Source organism: Cucurbita maxima, unplaced genomic scaffold (assembly GCF_002738345.1).
Source record: "Cucurbita maxima cultivar Rimu unplaced genomic scaffold, Cmax_1.0 Cma_Scf00028, whole genome shotgun sequence".
Taxonomy (NCBI): Eukaryota; Viridiplantae; Streptophyta; class Magnoliopsida; order Cucurbitales; family Cucurbitaceae; genus Cucurbita; species Cucurbita maxima.
Window position 1 is genome coordinate 1,176,262 of NW_019272044.1, and position 17,808 is coordinate 1,194,069.

The window sequence follows — 17,808 nt, forward strand, 5'->3', positions numbered from 1 at the left end:
ACATGGCTTGAATCCTTCTGCTGTTGATCTCCAACTTGCAACACAAACCCACTACACTCTACTTGGATCCGTGTTAGGAACAGGGTGAAGCTTTTAGGTCTAAATGATGTAACGTAGATTTGTTTAACTCTCCCTCTTGATTTATCGTCTTAGCAACTAAGGAAGCAATCTTTTACTCATACAATAGACATATCAATGGCTTTGCAGCGGTTCTTGATCAAAAAGTTGCAGAAGATATAGCCGATAAAATGTTTCATCTGTTGATTTTCTTTCTTGTAAAATCAGATTCATTTGTTCCTAATTTATGTGGTTTCATACTTTTATAGAAACATTCGAATTCTCACTGAAAAATTCCAAAAACAAAAACGGACATATTTTAGTTTTTAAAATTTTGTAGGTCGGAAGTGTTCACCCGCTTAATTTTCAAAAGTCTAATACTTATCAAGTGAGTCTCACTTTTTTAATTTAATAATATGATGATTTTATCCTTTTCTTTGTGTAGAGCATTCTGACGTGGTATCATTATATGAAAACAAAGGACTAAAACTGCACACAACACGATCATGGAACTTTCTTGGAGTTGAGAATGATGGTAGAATTCCTTCCGGACTCACTTTGGAACCTTTCAAGATTTGGTGAATCTACAATCATTGACAACCTTGACACAAGTCGGACTTCTTCTTCTTGTAATTGGGATTAATATAGGTGTTTGGCCTGAATCAAAGAGCTTTAGTGATGAAGGATATAGACCTATCCCAACAAGATGGAAGGGAAGTTGCAAAGGCGGTTCAAAATTTCAGGTCCCTTACCTCAAATCCCTTAAAGTTACCACACCTCTATTTAATTATTTTATGCTAAGAAACATGGACAATTTTATCCGACTAATGTGTTAAGCACGTATTCTTGACACTTTTGTTAGAATAATAGAAAAACACGAGACACTAGTTGTTCAAAGTGAATATTAATCTAATATTTGTTAGACGCATGTAGCATTATGATGTGTAATAGGTTTGAAACATTCCATTGTGTTTTTTTCTTTTTTTGACATATTTAAATATTTAAAAATTAATTGATCTATTAGATATAAAATTAAAATTTATGTTTAATAGGACTGTGAATATTCAATTTATTTTCTAGTAGGCTTGTAAATTTTAAATAAACGTCATATGGTTCATTGATCTATCCGACACAAAATTAAAATTTCAAGATTTATTGGCTATCTTGTAAGTTTGAACTTAATAAAAAAAAAAGATAAGAGTTAGAGACGTATTAGACATTTTTTTTAATTCATATATATATATATATATATAATACAAACAAAAAAAAAAATTAGGAACTAAACTTGTCGTTTATCTTATGTTTTTAAGCATACTAATGCATAAACTCATCGACTTTTGAATTTTCTTCTTATATAAAAATGATAATAGATATGTCCTAGTCGTGTTTGTATTCTAGTTAGTCGTTGTTTCAAATGCTTGTATCGATACGTGTGATGTAGATGTAAAATTGATGATTTTAAATGCAGGAAGCTGATTGGAGCACGATATTTCAACAAAGGGTATGCATCCTTCGTGGGACCTCTCAACTCAAGCTATGAAACAACAAGGGATTATGATGGGCATGGAACACACACCTTATCCACAGCGGGAGGAAATTTCGTTAAAGGAGTAAGCATTTTTGGGCATGGTTATGGTACTGCAAAAGGGGGTTCCCCTAAAGCCCTTGTTGCTGCCTATAAAGTATGTTGGCCTCCAGTGGGGGGCGGTGAGTGTTTTATGGCCGATATTCTAGCTGCCTTTGAAGCTGCCATTAGTGATGGAGTTGATGTTCTGTCGGTTTCACTCGGTAGAGGTGCTGAAGAATTTTATGATGATCCAATAGCTTTAGGGTCCTTCCATGCAATGAAGAACGGAATCACTGTCGTTTGTTCTGCTAGAAATTCAGGACCATCTAAAGGCACGGTCGAAAATGTCGCACCATGTATGATAACCGTGGGAGCTAGCACAATTGACAGGTTTTTTACCACTTACATGGTGTTGGGAGACAAGAGGCACTTCAAGGTACTCTATCCGACACTAGTTAGTCCTATATAGTTATGTTCTTGACACTATTTATATAAGTATTTAGGTAAGTATCGAACCATTTTCAAACATAGTAAATTGCATTGGACATATAAAATTGTATCGTATACGTGTTTCTATATTCGTATCGATTCAGTTTATGGCTCTATACTACATTTATTTTGTCTTCGATGATTTTTCATTATCAATACCAGGGTGAAAGTCGTGAAAGTCTTTCAAGTGAGAAGTTTTATCCATTGATCAATTCTTTTGATGCAAAATTTAACAATGTCACCGTGTGTATATTTTGAACTAAATTATGCTATATATATTCTCTCATTTTTATAATGTTTAGTTGCATAAGTTTTTTCTATATATATGCGACAATACAATGTATATCTTTGACCATTGTGATTTTGTAGTGTACTATGTTTTAAAGGGTCTTTGGATTCTAAAAAGGTAAAAGATTAAATTGTAGTTTGCCTTAATTCGATGCAAGAGTGGACAAAGGTAATGTAGTTGCTTAAGCAGGTGCAGGTGCTGTAGGGATGATTCTTGTTAATAACGTGGGAAGTGGGGATGGACTTTTGGCTGATGCGCACTTACTTCCTGCTTCACATCTAAGCTATACCGATGGTGAATTAGTCAACCAATACATCCGATCTACTAAGTTATTACTCTATCTTATTCCATCAACTTCCACGTCTATTCCCGAACTCTTTTGAATATAAACTTAACATAAATTTAGAAGCTTAGGAATCTATTAGACGTATTTTGTAAGTTCAAAAATTTATTAGACCCAAAAGTTATAACTTATATGTCACATTTTATGTTGAATAAGAATTCCAATGACTTACATGACTCGCGTGAAGATGAGTTGGAATCAAACCAGCACCAATTATGGCTTCATTCTCGTCAAGAGGTCCGAGCATAGTTGAGCCCTCAATACTCAAGGTTGGTTAAGATTTGTGTTGAGTAATTTTGTAGTATAAAGTTCAACGTGTCAACTAATAACAGTCACAAAATTTGAAATATATCTTTATTTTATTTTATTTTTTTCAATTTCTAGCCTGATATAACAGCACCAGGTGTGAATATACTAGCGGCTTTCTCTGACGAAGCATCACCAACTGATTCACCTTTTGATAAACGCCGGATTCTATATAATGTATTATCGGGCACTTCTATGTCATGCCCCCATATTTCTGGCATCGTTGGTCTTTTCAAAACCCTTTATCCAAAATGGAGTCCAGCGGCTATCAGATCTGCCATCATGACGACAGGTTCATTATTCAAAATTCTGTGATCATGTTAAAAATTCAAAGGAATAGTTAAACTAGTAATTTGTTAAGGGTATTTCCAAACCATGAATAGTAAGATTGACATAAATCTTGCAAGCTAATGGTTTTGTTTGGCAGCTGAAACAGACTTAAATCCAATACTAAGCTCAAAAAGGGAGAAGGCAGACTCATTGGCATATAGTGCATGGTTTGCTTTGAATGACTTTAAACAAACCATTAGCTTGTTTGGTTAAGATTTGCTGCTTTATTTGGTTAAGATTTGTGTTGATGATGTATATGAGTTATATAATGATGGTTAATGATGTTCTATGATGATTATGATGTATTATGATGACGTTATATTGTTGATGACGATGCATGATGTTATTTTCTTAATATGATGTTATTTCCATGTTAAGTTGGGAAGCATATTATGAATGTCATACTGCATTTGGATGATAGTTATGCCTAGGACATAACCCTAGCTAATGTTAATGGTGATAAGATGAAAACTTAATGCACATATATTACTCACGATAATATAAGAATGGATCTAGCAAGTCAATTAGTGATGTTTCTTCTGAGTAAGCTGCTAGTATATTCACATGTTTTTTTTATATCAGGTTGGAAATTAGAAAGCAAATTGCAATATTCAAAATTTTTGTGATAGTTGTTGGTAGTTTACATATCCGTTCTTAACCAACCATGAGTATTGAGCGCTTAACTATGTTGGGACCTCTTGATGAGAATGAAGCTATCATTGGTGCTAGTTTGACTTCGAACTCTGTCGTCATGTCATTCATGTAAGCCATTAAAATCTTGACTCGACCACAAATATGTCATACGAGTTACAACTTTTGTCGTTTAATAAAAATTTTAACTTAAAAAATGTGTATAATGGATCTAGTTTGTGAATAAACATGAGAGTTAAAATGTTTGATTAATCTACCACACCTAAATGGTGTGAAAGTTATCTTATTTATAATCAAATAAATTACAAGAATATGAAAATAGTAATAAATGGAAAGATACCTATGGTAATAAGACAAATATTATATATGGTAAACTATATCCTTAACCGGAGTTGATGGAATAAGATGAGTAATTACTAGGTAGAGTTGATATATTGGTAAACTGATTCACCATCAGTGTACTTTATATTCGAAGCAGAAAGTAAGTGTGCATCAGCCACAAGTACATCCCCATCTTCCTTGTCATTAGAAAGAATCATCACAACAAAACCTTCTTGAGCAACCACATAACATTGGTCCAATCTTGCATGGTCCCCGAAGAAAAACTACAACTTCTCTCACTGCATCTGTAATGTCACAAAAATTGGACGGCTAACACGATGTTTCCCATCAGACCACACAAGTTTTCCAAACACAGGCTCTTTAGTTTGATTATTTGGCACCCACCTCAACACAACTTTGAAATCCTTCTCTTTCATCGGTATTAGTGAATTTCAAAGTATTTGGATCTATAGAAACTGAAACTCCTAGCAGTGACTCGACTTGAGCAACATACGTGCCTAGACTTCCCATATTCTTCACTCTTCTTTTGATGTTCACTACATCAGATGTTAGATTATATATCGAGATTGAAGGATAGTTCAAGTCTATTACTTTGAATGATTCTGAACAGACAAGTGAAGTATCATTGGAGAATAGTTTCATTTGTACTTGAAGCCATGGGCACATAGGAAGTTCAAGTAGTCATGGGTGGAGAGGTCGTAAACAAGGCTAGGATCTACTGCTTTGTTTGGTTGGACATGGCCTGCACCATATGCCAATGGATTTGCTTTCTCCTTTTCTGAGCTTAGATTCGGTTTTAGCTACCAAATAAAATAATGCAAATACCATAAATAACATCTCTCACTATTCATAAATTATTGTTTAATTAGTGCAGTTAACTTTTAAAATGATGGAAGAGAATAGTGAACCTGTGGTCATGATTACAGATCTGATAGCTGCTAGACTCCATTTTGAATAAAGGATTTTGAGAAGGCTGACAATGCCAGCAATATGAGGACATGCCATGGAAATGCCAGATAATACATTAAAAAGAACTCGACGTTTATCATAAAGTAAACCAGTTATTGAATTTTCCTCAAGAGAAAGATACTAATATATTGAGACCTGGTATGTTATATCAGACTAAAAATTAAAAAGAAAAATAAAATACTTCAAATTTTGTGACCGTTAGCCGTTGACATATTGAACTTTATAATATAAAATTACTGAACACATATATCTTAACCAACCTTGAGTATTGAGGGCTCAACTGGGTTGGGTCCTCTCGATGAGAATGAAGCCATAATTAGTGTAGGTTTGATTCCCAACTAAGTCTTCACGGGAGTGATGTAAGCTATTGGATTTCTGATTCAACCACAAAAACGTGACATATAAGTTAGTTTATATTTAATAGATCATAAAGTTTAAAAGAGTTTGTGAATAAGATGGAGTAATTACTTATTAGACCGGATGTATTGGTCGACTAATTCACCATCAATATAGCTTATATTGAAGCAGGAAGTAAGTGTGCATCAGCCATAAGTCCTTCCCCACTTATCTTATTATTAATTAGAATCATCCCAACCGCACCTGCTTCAGCACCCACATAACCTTTCTCCAATCTTATATCATCCCAATTAAGGCAAACTACAATTTTCCCTTTTTACTTTTTGAGGATCAAGAGACCCTCCTCAAAAGACCCTTTTAGACAAAGTGCGCTAAAAGATCACAATAAATAATTAATATCATAGGTTTCCGTCAATTTGTTCTTATTATTATGGTAAAAATATGCGGACTAAATTTTACAAAATACTCTCGAATTAAAAACATATTTCAATTATGCATAAAAAAATTAGAGATATTGTGCATAATTTAAATTAAAATATACTCACGTGTCGTCGATATCATGACTATTGTTGAATTTTGCATCTAAAGCACGAATTATCGGATAAAACTTCTCAGCTGGCAATGTTTTACTAGAAAGACTTATACTCTGGTAGTGACAATGAAAAATCATTAAAGACAACATAAACATAGTATAGAGTCATAAACTCAATCAATACGAATATAGAGACAGGTATATTATACAACTTTATATGCCTAATGCACTTTACTATTTTTGAAAATAGATAATTACCTAAATATTTGTATTAATAGTGTCAAGAACATAAAAATATAGTACTACCTAGTGTCGGATAGTGTACCTTGAAGTGCCTCTTGTCTCCCAATGTCACGTTAGTGGTAAAAAGCTTATCAATTGTGCTAGCTCCTACAGTTATTATCCATGGTGCAACATTTTCTGACACTGCCTTCAAATGGTCCTGAATTTCCAGCCAAACAAACAACAGTGATGCCGTTCTTCACTGCATGGAAGGACCCTATAGCTATTAGATTGTCAGAAAATTCTTCGATATGTCCACCGAGTGAAATCGACAGAATGTCAACTCCATCACTAATGGAAACTTCAATGCCAGCTAGAATATCGGCCATAAAACATCCACCACACCCCATTGAAGACCAACATACTCTATAGGCAGCCACAAGGGCTTTAGGGAATCCCCTTTTGTAGTGCCATTACCATTCCCAAAAAAGTTTACTCCTTCAACGAAATTTCCTCCTGCTGTGGATAAGGTGTGTGTTCCATGCCCATTATGTTCCTTTGCAGTTTCATAGCTTGTGTGTTCCATGCCCATTATGTTCCTTTGCAGTTTCATAGCTTGAGTGGAGAGGTTTAGGTTCCACGACAGATTATATCATTTGTTGCTCCAATCAGCTTCCTACATTTAAAATCTTCAATTTTACATCTACGTCACATGTATCAATATAAGCATTTGATACAATAACTAGCTAGAACACAAACACGACAAGGACAAATCTTTTTTCGTTTGTAGTTTTTTTTTTTTTTTTTGAAATATTTAATAAGTCTTAAACTTTTAGCTTTGTATCAATTTTATTCCTCTTTTAACTTAAATTTTTGTGATAGCTAATAATTCTTGAAATTTTAATGGTTTCTAATTAATAAATAAATAAATAAATAATAATAATAATAATAATAAACCAAGAAAATGAATATGAAGTAATTTTTCTCTAAAAAGTTGTGTATTTATGTGTCTATTTAGTATCGTTAGCAATGAATCGATGTTAGATTATTATTCATTTTAAGCAACTATTATCTAGTGTTTGTTTATTGTGCTAATAAAAGTGTCTAATCTATGCTTAATATATTAATCAAATGAAAGTGTCCATGTTTTTAGCATAAAATAATTAAATAGAGGCCAAGTAACATAAGACATTTGATGTTAGGACCGGTTGCAACTAAAGTTGAAGCCACCTTCACAACTTCCCTTCCATTTGGTTGGGATAGGTCCATATCCTTCATCACCGATGCTCTTTGATTCTGTCCAAACACATGTATTGATCCCAATTACCATAAGAAGAGGTACTCAAATTAGTCAAAAGCTGCCAAATGTCTAGGAACTTATGAGAGGAAAACAAGTCCAACCTGTGTCAATGTTGCTAATGATTGTAGATTCACCAAAACTTGAAAGGTTCTAAAGTGGGTTTGAAGGAACTCCACCATCATTTACAACTCTAAGAAAGTTTCATGATCGTGTTGTATGCAATTTCAATCCTTTGTTTTCCTGTACTGATGTATATCACATCAGGATGCTTTATAAAAGAAAAGGACAAAAACACCATCATTATTAAATTAGAAAATCTAGACTGGCTAGTTAACTATTTGACTTTTCAAAATTAAGCTGGTTAATACTACTTCCAACCTACAAAGTTTTGAAAACTAAAAAAAGGTTCGTTTTTGTTTTTGGAATTTTTGTGTGAAAATCCGAACATTTTCATAAAAATATGAAAGTCAATAAATTAGGAACAAACTAGTATGATTTTAGTCAGAAAGAAAATCATTATCAAATAAAATGATATCTATAGCCATAAAAATGGATGAATCATTTTACTTGCTATATCTTCTGCAACTTTCTGATCAAGAGCCGCTGCAAAGTCATTGATATATCTATTGTATGAGTAAAAGATTGCTTTCTTAGCTACATTGTTATACTTGGCAACATAAACGTAAGAGGTAAATCAAGAGTGAGAGTTCAACAAATCTACCCTACATAATTTGAAAGTAAAAGCTTCACCTTCCTAACACGGATCCAAGTAGATTGTAGTGGGTTTGTGTTGCAAGATGGAGATCAAGAGCAGAATGATTCAACCCATGTAAATGTGATCCCAAGTAAACAATATAAGACTGTACAACATAAACAAAACGTTTCAATGTCCAAAACCCATCAAAGCATTTATAAGTAATGATTGAGTAACCTTCTTGGCAGGAATGGTGGATGTTTGTAAAAGAGCAAAAAGAAAGAATGAGAGATGTAAAGGAGGAAGATTGAAGGCCACCATTTCTATATCTCTCAGAATAATTGTTTTATTAGAATGGTATACTCTCTTTACTCCGTGGCTTTTATAATTGTTTTATTACAGTGTTTTATGTTTTGACTATTTGGAGTTTCATTTTTATGTATAGAAAGTGACGATGAAATCTTCCATTTGAAGAAAACAGAGCAAAAATGGAAGAAATTGAAAACTCATCGTCATAATTTATCGTGACATTTAATACATGCACATTATCTTAATATGAAACATCATCATATTAAGTCATTTCATCATTATATGTCTCACATTATCTTGTTATCATGCATCATCATCATGTCAACATCATGACATTATCATATAACATAAAGCATAAATAACCCATGCAAGAGCCACTAGGCATAAGGTTTAACATAAATAACTCAAGTTGCTATAGTGTATGTAGAACTTCTACTTCCCTTTTAACTTCGGTACGGTATCATTGAGCTAGGCGTAAGGTTTGTTAAGTTCGTGTAACTTGATAGTTCGCTTGGATGGCCCTATACGATGGATTCATCCTGTGGGTAGACATTGATCATGCAAGTAATCAATAGAGCTCACACGTATAGGGGGTTGCTCCCCCAGCCTTGAGCGACTACATGATCGAACAGGTTCGCCAGCTAACCTCCCATGGATGACGAGTTGGTTAGCACTCACCATGCTGTTCCCACCTAACAAAGAGAGTTCTTTAATGTAACGATCCTAAATTTTCTACTTAATCTAAAGTCGCTACCGTATACATATCATGAACATTGAATGCAGAATTACCTCATCAAACTTTACGTAACTTTATCTTAAAACACAGTCATGGATTTATGTGTTTGAAAATATCTTTAAAACAACACAAAAAATGACTAAATAAAATAAATGAATGATTAAATTAAAAACACCCTATTCTAGCCTATGTCTAAGAAAAATAAATGTGACTACCTTATGCATGTGTCATGGTCTCGAGTTAGATGTCGTCGTCAGTAGTACAAGAATGTCTTGCCTTTACCTAAAATAGAAATAACACGTGGTTTGAGTATTTAAAGAAATACTAAGCAAGTGACCCCACTATTAGGGTTAAATGAAAACACATACAATTTCATTAATGATACCTATCATATCAGTCTATTTTCCTATGGCGGGTATCCTAAACTAGAAAATTGGATGTGTATTTACTGTTTTACACATGATTCACACGTGCAAGTATGGACCCAACAGTCGGTTCGCACACCTCCTAGGCCCCTTTCTTGAAGGGCAAGTATTCTCTAGTAGCTGTTGATGTTGGACACCTATTTAGGAATAGTGGCCGTCGTAGCATGAGGATAAACATAATAATTTTTTTTCCTGCTTAAACATCACAACATTATGATAAATATAATGTTTCTTTGCCTGGTTGTTGCAGCATTATGATATCCACAATTCGTTAAAGGAGTAAGCATTTTAGGGAATGGTTATGGCGCTGCAAAAGGGGGTTCCCCTAAAGCATTTGTTGCTGCCTATAAAGTATGTTGGCCTCCAACGTTTGTTGGTGAGTGTTTTATGGCCGATATTGTAGCTGGCTTTGAAGTTGCCATTAGTGACGGAGTTGACGTTCTATCGGTTTCACTCGGTGGAAAGGATCAAGAATTTTCTGACAATCTAGTGGCTATACTATCCTTCCATGCAGTGAAGAACGACATCACTATTGTTTGTTATGCTGGAAATTCAGGACCATCTAAGGCAAGGTCTCAAATGCAGCACCATGGATGATAATTGTGGGAGCTAGCACAATTGATAGGCTTTTTACCACTTACATGGCATTGGGAGACAAAAGGCACTTTAAGGTACTCTATCCGACACTAGTTAGTATTATAAAGCTATGTTTTTTACACAATTTATACAAATATTTAGGTAAGTATCGAACCATTTTCACACAGTTAATTGCATTTAACATATAAAATTGTATTGTATGCGTGTTTCTATATTCCTATTGATTGAGTTTATAATTTTGTACTACGTTTATGTTGTCTTTAATGATTTTTCATTGTCAACACCAGGGTGAACGTCTTTCTAGTAAAATATTGCCAGCTAAGAAGTTCTATCCGTTAATCCGTGCTTTAGATGCAAAATTCAACAATGTCTCTGATGACCTCGAGTATATTTTTATTCAAATTATACATAATATCTTTAAATTATGGATACATTTCTATCATGCATGAGTATTTAAAATTATCAGTTGAATTTTGAAATACATCCAAAAACTAGCCTTTGAGGAATTTTCTATTGAAACCATCTAATGTAAATTTGTAAATTATGTTAGCAATATTTTTGGGTTGAAATAAACAATAAAAATTTATCATATTTTTTAGTTTAAATGATGTTAGGTATATTCTCCAATTTTTACAATTTTTAGCTTAAATTTAGCTTAAATAGATTTGTATCATTTGATAATTTTTGCAAAATTTTCAAGTTGTAAGAACATAATTGAAATATATTTTAAAATTTAACAATATTTTGTTTAATTTAATCCACATATTTCCAACATAATTATAAGAACAAATTGAACATTTTGCTTTTAATATGTTTTGAAGGATCTCTTGATCCTAAAAAGGTAAAAAGGAAAAATTGTAACTTGCCTTAATTGGGGCCATTCAAGAGTGGACAAAGGTTATGTAGTTGCTCAAGCTGGTGCTGTCGGGATGATTCTTGTTAATAACAAAGAAAGTGGAGATGAACTTTTGCCTTACGCACACTTACTTCCTACTTCACATATAAGCTATACCGATGGTGAATCACTCAACCAATACATCTAGTCTACTAAGTATTACTCCATCTTATTCGGTCAACTTCCACATTTATGCTCAAACTCTTTGAAATGAAATGAATAAACATAAAATTAGTTCAATATTTTATTTAGACTCAAAAGTGGTAACTTATATGTCACATTTTGTGGTTGAATCAGAAGTCCAATGGCTTACATGACTCGTGTGAAGATTGAGTTGGGAATCAAACCAGCACCAATTATGGTTTCGTTCTCGTCAAGAGGTCCCAGCATAGTTGAGCCTTCAATACTCAAGGTTGGTTAAGATTTATGTGTGGATTAATTTTATAGTATAAACTTCAACGTGTCAACAAAATATGAAGTATTTTTTTTTTTTTCAATTTCAAGCCTGATATAACAGCACCAGGTGTGAATATACTAGCGGCTTTCTCTGACGAACTATCACCAACTGGTTCACCTTTTGATAAACGTCGGGTTCTATATAATGTATTATCAGGCACTTCCATGTCATGCTCCCATATTTCTGGTATAGTTGGCCTTCTCAAAACCCTTTATCCAAAATGAAGTTCAGCAACTATCAGATCTGCAATCATGACGACAGGTTCATTATTCAAAATTCTTTCATCATTTTAAAAGTTCAGTGACTAGTTAAACTAGTATTTCCAAACCATGAATAGTAAGATACATTATTAATGAGATTTTCATCTTGCAAGCTAAGGGTTTTGTTTGGCAGCTAAAACGGAGCTAAACCCGAAGCAAATGACTTAAATCCAATACTAAACTCAAAAAAGAAGAAAGCAAACTATAAGACCTATTAGACACAAATGTTCTCAATGTATTACACATCTTAAAAGGTTTTTAGACACAAAAAGTTAAAGTTATGATATGATACTTTTAAAGTTCAAAGATATCTTAAATATAAGGGTAACTGAAGAGATTTGATTTTAAGATCGATTTGATGTTAGGGACCTGTTGCAACGAAAGTTGGAGACACCTTCACAGCCTCCCTTCCATCTTGTAGGGATAGGTCCATATCCTTCATCACTAAAGCTCTTTGATTCTGGCCAAACACCTATCTTGATCCCAATTACAATAAGAAGAGGTACTCAAATTAGTACAAAAGTTGCCGAATGTCCAGAAACTTATGAGAGGAAAACAAGTTCGACATGTGTCAATGTTGCCAATAATGGTAGATTCACCAAATCTTGAAAGGTTCCAAAGTGAGTCCGAAGGAATTTTACCATCATCCCCAACTCCAAGAAAGTTCTATGACTGTGTTGTGTGCAGTTTTAGTCCTTTGTTTTCATATACTAATATCACATCATGGTGCTCTAAAAAAAAAGTAACACCATATTATTAAAATAGAAAAACTAGGTCGGATTGATAACTATTTAACTTCTCAAAATCAAGCTTGTGATGTCAAAGTTTTGGAAACTAAATATCGATTATGATTTATTAAGAAAGATAATCATTATCAAATAATATGATAGTCATCGTCAAACATATAGATGAATCATTTTACTTGCTATATCTTCTTCAACTTTCTGCTCAAGAACAACTGCAAAGCCATTGATATTTCTATTATATGAGTAAAAAATCGATTCCTTAGCTGTTTCATTGCTGTACTTAGAAACATAAACATAAGAGTGCAAATGAAGAGTGAAAATTCAACAAATCTACACTACATGATTTGAAACTAAAAGCTTCACCTTCCTAACACCGATCCAAGTAGATTATAGTGGGTTTGTGTTGCAAGTTGGAGATCAAGAGCAGAAGGATTCCAAGCCATGTGAATGTGATTCCAAGTAAACAATATAAGACTGCACAAAATAAAATAAAAAACGTCCAAAGTGTCTAAAACCCAATTGATATGAACATTAAAAAGTATTTATAAGTGACTATCGAGTAACCTTCTTGGCTGCCGTGGGTGTTTGCAAAATAGCAAAAAGAAAGAATGAGAGAAGTAAAGGAGGAAGATTGAAGGCCTCCATTTCTTTTTTTCTCCGAATAATTGTTTTGTCAAAATGTTATATTCTCACTTCCTTAGTGCCTTTTTATAACGCTTATCAGTGTTTTATGATTCGACTTTTATTTTTATGTATAGGGAGTGATGAAGAAATCTTCCATTTGAAGAGAACCAAAAATAGTAAGGAAATAAAAATTATTTAATGATATGCCCTCACATGGTTGTTAGTTTTGCTAATTTGTCTCACATTAAGTCTAATACGCGAAGTATTGTCTCATATATATATACAAAGTATCTGATATTCGCATTAAGTCTAACACGCGAAGTATTGTATAATATAGAGAATTGAACTTGAAATTGATGTCATAGGTCTGCATAGGTTGACTTAGATACAAAAGACAAAAATCGAACTCTCACTAAGGACAAATTGGTTATACTACCTAAGCTAATCAAATAAGTGACCTTACTATCGACTCGATCGGAAGACTTATCTTATGTATGATGATACGTGCCCAGTGACACTTGCACGTGTCATTTATGTTTTATGTTATATAATGATGTGATGATATTATATAATGATGTGATGACGTTAGATGATGATTGTTGATGTTGTATGATGATGTGATGATGTAATATGATGACTTGATGACGTTAGATATTGACACAATGATGTTATGATGATTGATGATGTTATATGATGATTGATAATGTTATGTGATGGCGTGATGACGCTAGATGATGATGTGATGATGTGATGATGTTATATGATGATGTGATAATGTTATGTGATGACATGATGACGTGATGACGTTAGATGATGATGTGATGTTATATGATGACTTAATGATGTTAGATAATGATGTGATGATGTTATGTTGTACATGATGTCAACATGATGATGATGATGCATAATAATAAGATGAAACGACTCCATATGACGATGTTTCATATTAAGATGTTGTGCATGTATTAAATGTTGCGATGCATTATGATGACAAGGTTTTAAAGACACAACCCTAGTTAACCAAATGATGATGTATATATGAAGGCCGATGCGTGCATGTTACTTAGAGTAATGTGTGAACGGTGTATAGGGTTGTGTCTTAAAGATGATTTAAAGATGAAAACTATAGGAACCTCATGCATTTTGTGTGTTCATATGCATCAGGATACTTCCCCTTTTATGATGATGAGTGCAGACGTGCACAGTATGATGATGAGGGTGTTCATGGGGAGCATGACACTATAGAGTTCCACTGACCTCCGGACGTTGCTACAGATTAGCTTGACCAAAGAGGGTCTAGGGGGTGTGCAAATCCCCCTGGGGATTCACACTCGCACGTGTTGGTTGTGTGTAGGAAAATACTATACATCCAATTTGTATGAGGCTGGAGGCCACCCCTACGATGGTTTTAAATGATAGGTCCCTTGATCATGAGTTGCATGTGTTTGCATTCCCTTACCCAGCAGTGGGATCACTCACTAAGTATTTCTTAAAATACTCAAGTCATGTGCTACTCTTTTTCACGTAAAGGTAAGGCGTCCCTGTATGGCTGACGGTGACGTCACAACTTGAGACCATGACACATGTATAAGGTATTTGTATTTATTTTCTTAGACTTAGGCTAGAATATGATGGTTTTAATTCAAAGGTTTATTTATTTTCTTTAGTCTTTTGTCGTGTCGTTTTAAAGGTATTTTTCAAAACACGTAAGTTGTGTCGTTTTTTTTACATAGTTATTCACTAAACATGGCATATGACATGAGATATGTTGGCATATGGCATGAGATATGTGTTGGTGGTGGGAGTCTAACATCCAAGCAAGAGATTAGACCAATAGAATTCATTCTAAGAGGTCGAAACCCTTCTCAACTTTCTATGGCGTACTCAATTTCTCATACCTTCAATTTGACCCTTGCAAGCAAGATACACCACCCTACCCTAATGAGACTCTTAGTCAAAAATAGTTTGTTACATCATGTGAGGAGTAATTTAGTTATGCTACTAACCAGAGTGACTAATTTCATGCTTATCCAATTGTCCCAAGCTCTGGATTTGTTTTTACTAGCATACCTATTAACAAGCTATCCTTACAAGTATTGCTTCCTAAAATTAGTCTGAGTACTTAAATGGTAAATACTTTTTTGAGCTAGTCTTTTGGCTGAAAAATTTAAGAAACTTGTTTAGTACCATAGAAATTTGATTTCTTGCTTATAATAAAAAAAAAGTACCATAGTAGTATGTTAAAAAAAATAATTTGTAAGGGAATGGTATATATAAGAGAATTTTGGAGACTTCAAATCTTTAATGTGACTTAAAAAGAGGAAATAAAAAACAAATAAAAAGTAAAAGTAAAATGAAATAAAAAATGAAAATTAGATAAAATTTAAATCAAAATAAAATGACAGTACAAAAATAAATATAAAATAAAATTCAATAATAAGACAATGTTATTTAAAATATTACCAAAGAGAAAATGGGATTGAGATACCATTATAAAAAATACAAAATACTTTAAAATGTACAAATGGACTGAAGCTCCGTTACCATAACGGTACAAAGAAATTCACAGTCATCGGAATACGTGAGATTAACAGCAAGGCACTGGAAATCTTGCATCTTCAACCAACCCACATCCACGGGCCACCTGACGCATGCCCAAAAACATGACTCGCATATACCCGGGTGTATGACCTAACCCATGCGACCTTTAGCCCTTACACGCACGTGACGAGTGGCACTCCTCGACTTATCTAGCTCATTCAGCATCGCAAGGCTCCAGTTGTGGCTCAACGGCTCCATGACTCAAATTCAGCTTATCCAGCTCGGGTCTTATATTTGGACACCATTTTCTATGTTTTGGACTCTCCTAGAGCTGCTAACTTTGATCTTTATTTAAGGCATTTAAGGTTAGTATGAGCCATTTTTCTTAGTTTTAAATTAAATTAATTAAGAGTGACTTTTACTAAGGCTATTGAGCAAATATGCAAATAGATGAAGGCTCGCATAAGTGAAAAGAACTCGAAGGACGAAAGAAAACTAAGTTGAAAAGAGAACGTCGGCTAAAACCATCCAAGTAAGTGATCTTACTATCAGCTCGGTCGAAAGACATTTCTTATGTCTTGTAGCACGTGTCAAGTTGTCCATGCACATGTCATGTAAGTTGATATGATGTGTTATGATGATGTTATATGATGTGATGATGTTACTCTATGTTATGATGATGACATATTATGATATGATGACATGAGATGTATGATGATTAATATAATATGATGTCATCTCATGTTACGATGATGTTCATGTGTGAGACATTATATTACATGTATGATGTGACATGTCACAACATGTATTATTATGAAGAGTTTTACGAGGCACGACCTCCGAGTAATGTTATGATGATAAAATGTACGAATGTTTATGCATGCATGTTACCTAGAGTTAAATGTAAAGAATATGTGGGGTTGTGCTGATCGAATGGTTTAAGATGAAAACTATAAGGGACTTCATGTATATTGTATGTTCATTTACATCGGGATACTTCATTTTTTATGATGAGTATATACGTGTACACTATGATGATGATTATCATCATCATAGCCTTGCATGATATTTAAGGGTTTGTTGTACCTCTAGACGTCCAACTATAGCCAACTAGCTCGACCATGCAGGCCCAGGGGGTGTGCGAGCAAACTTCGATGAGCCCACACTCGCACATGTGGGTCGCGTGTATAAGGAAGTATTACACCTTAGCGTATGATTGTTTTCAATGATAGGTTCTTGATCATTATTGCATGTGTTTGTATTTTCCTTAACGCCAATAGTGGGGTCACTTATGAGTATTTCTTAAAATACTCAACTCAAGTAGTACTTTTATATTTAAGGTAAAGGAAAGACACTCATGTACAGTTGACGACGACATCACATTTAAAGACCATGAAACTTGCATAGTGTAATTGCATTTCTTTTAGTAGAACATATCTTAACATAGGGCATTGTTAATTTAACATTTTTGTTAGTTTCTTTTTTGTTTATTTAAATATTTCTTTTATATTGTTATAGGATCCTTTCTTGAACGTACAAGTCCATGACATCGTTTTACGAAGTCATTTTAAATGAAGGTTTTCTGCATAAAAAAGTTATATCATGCATATGGTAGTGACTTTAGGTTAGTAGAAAACTAGAGTCGTTATAGTTGGTATCAGAACTCTAAGTTATAAATTCTATAGACTAGCCTACATGTTTTGTAAACGAAATTTGAGGAAGGTTCAAAATTTGATGAATTTGAACCTTCCTCGCAATCGGCCACGTCCA

General features: G+C 33.7%; 2 long non-coding RNA genes and 2 pseudogenes across 2 annotated transcripts; 3 read left to right on the top strand and 1 right to left on the bottom strand.

Moving 5' to 3' along the window:
• Nucleotides 1–997: 997 nt before the first annotated feature.
• Nucleotides 998–3,594, top strand: LOC111500174 (annotated as a pseudogene).
• Nucleotides 3,595–4,464: 870 nt separating this feature from the next.
• On the bottom strand, nucleotides 4,465–13,534 carry LOC111465153 (annotated as a pseudogene).
• LOC111465156 lies at nucleotides 10,450–10,848 on the top strand. Its single transcript, XR_002714154.1, has 2 exons — nucleotides 10,450–10,589; nucleotides 10,803–10,848. It is a non-coding gene; the product is annotated as an uncharacterized LOC111465156 (long non-coding RNA).
• Nucleotides 11,391–12,069, top strand: LOC111465155. The gene is made up of 3 exons (XR_002714153.1): nucleotides 11,391–11,566; nucleotides 11,708–11,822; nucleotides 11,915–12,069. It is a non-coding gene; the product is annotated as an uncharacterized LOC111465155 (long non-coding RNA).
• Nucleotides 13,535–17,808: the final 4,274 nt, after the last annotated feature.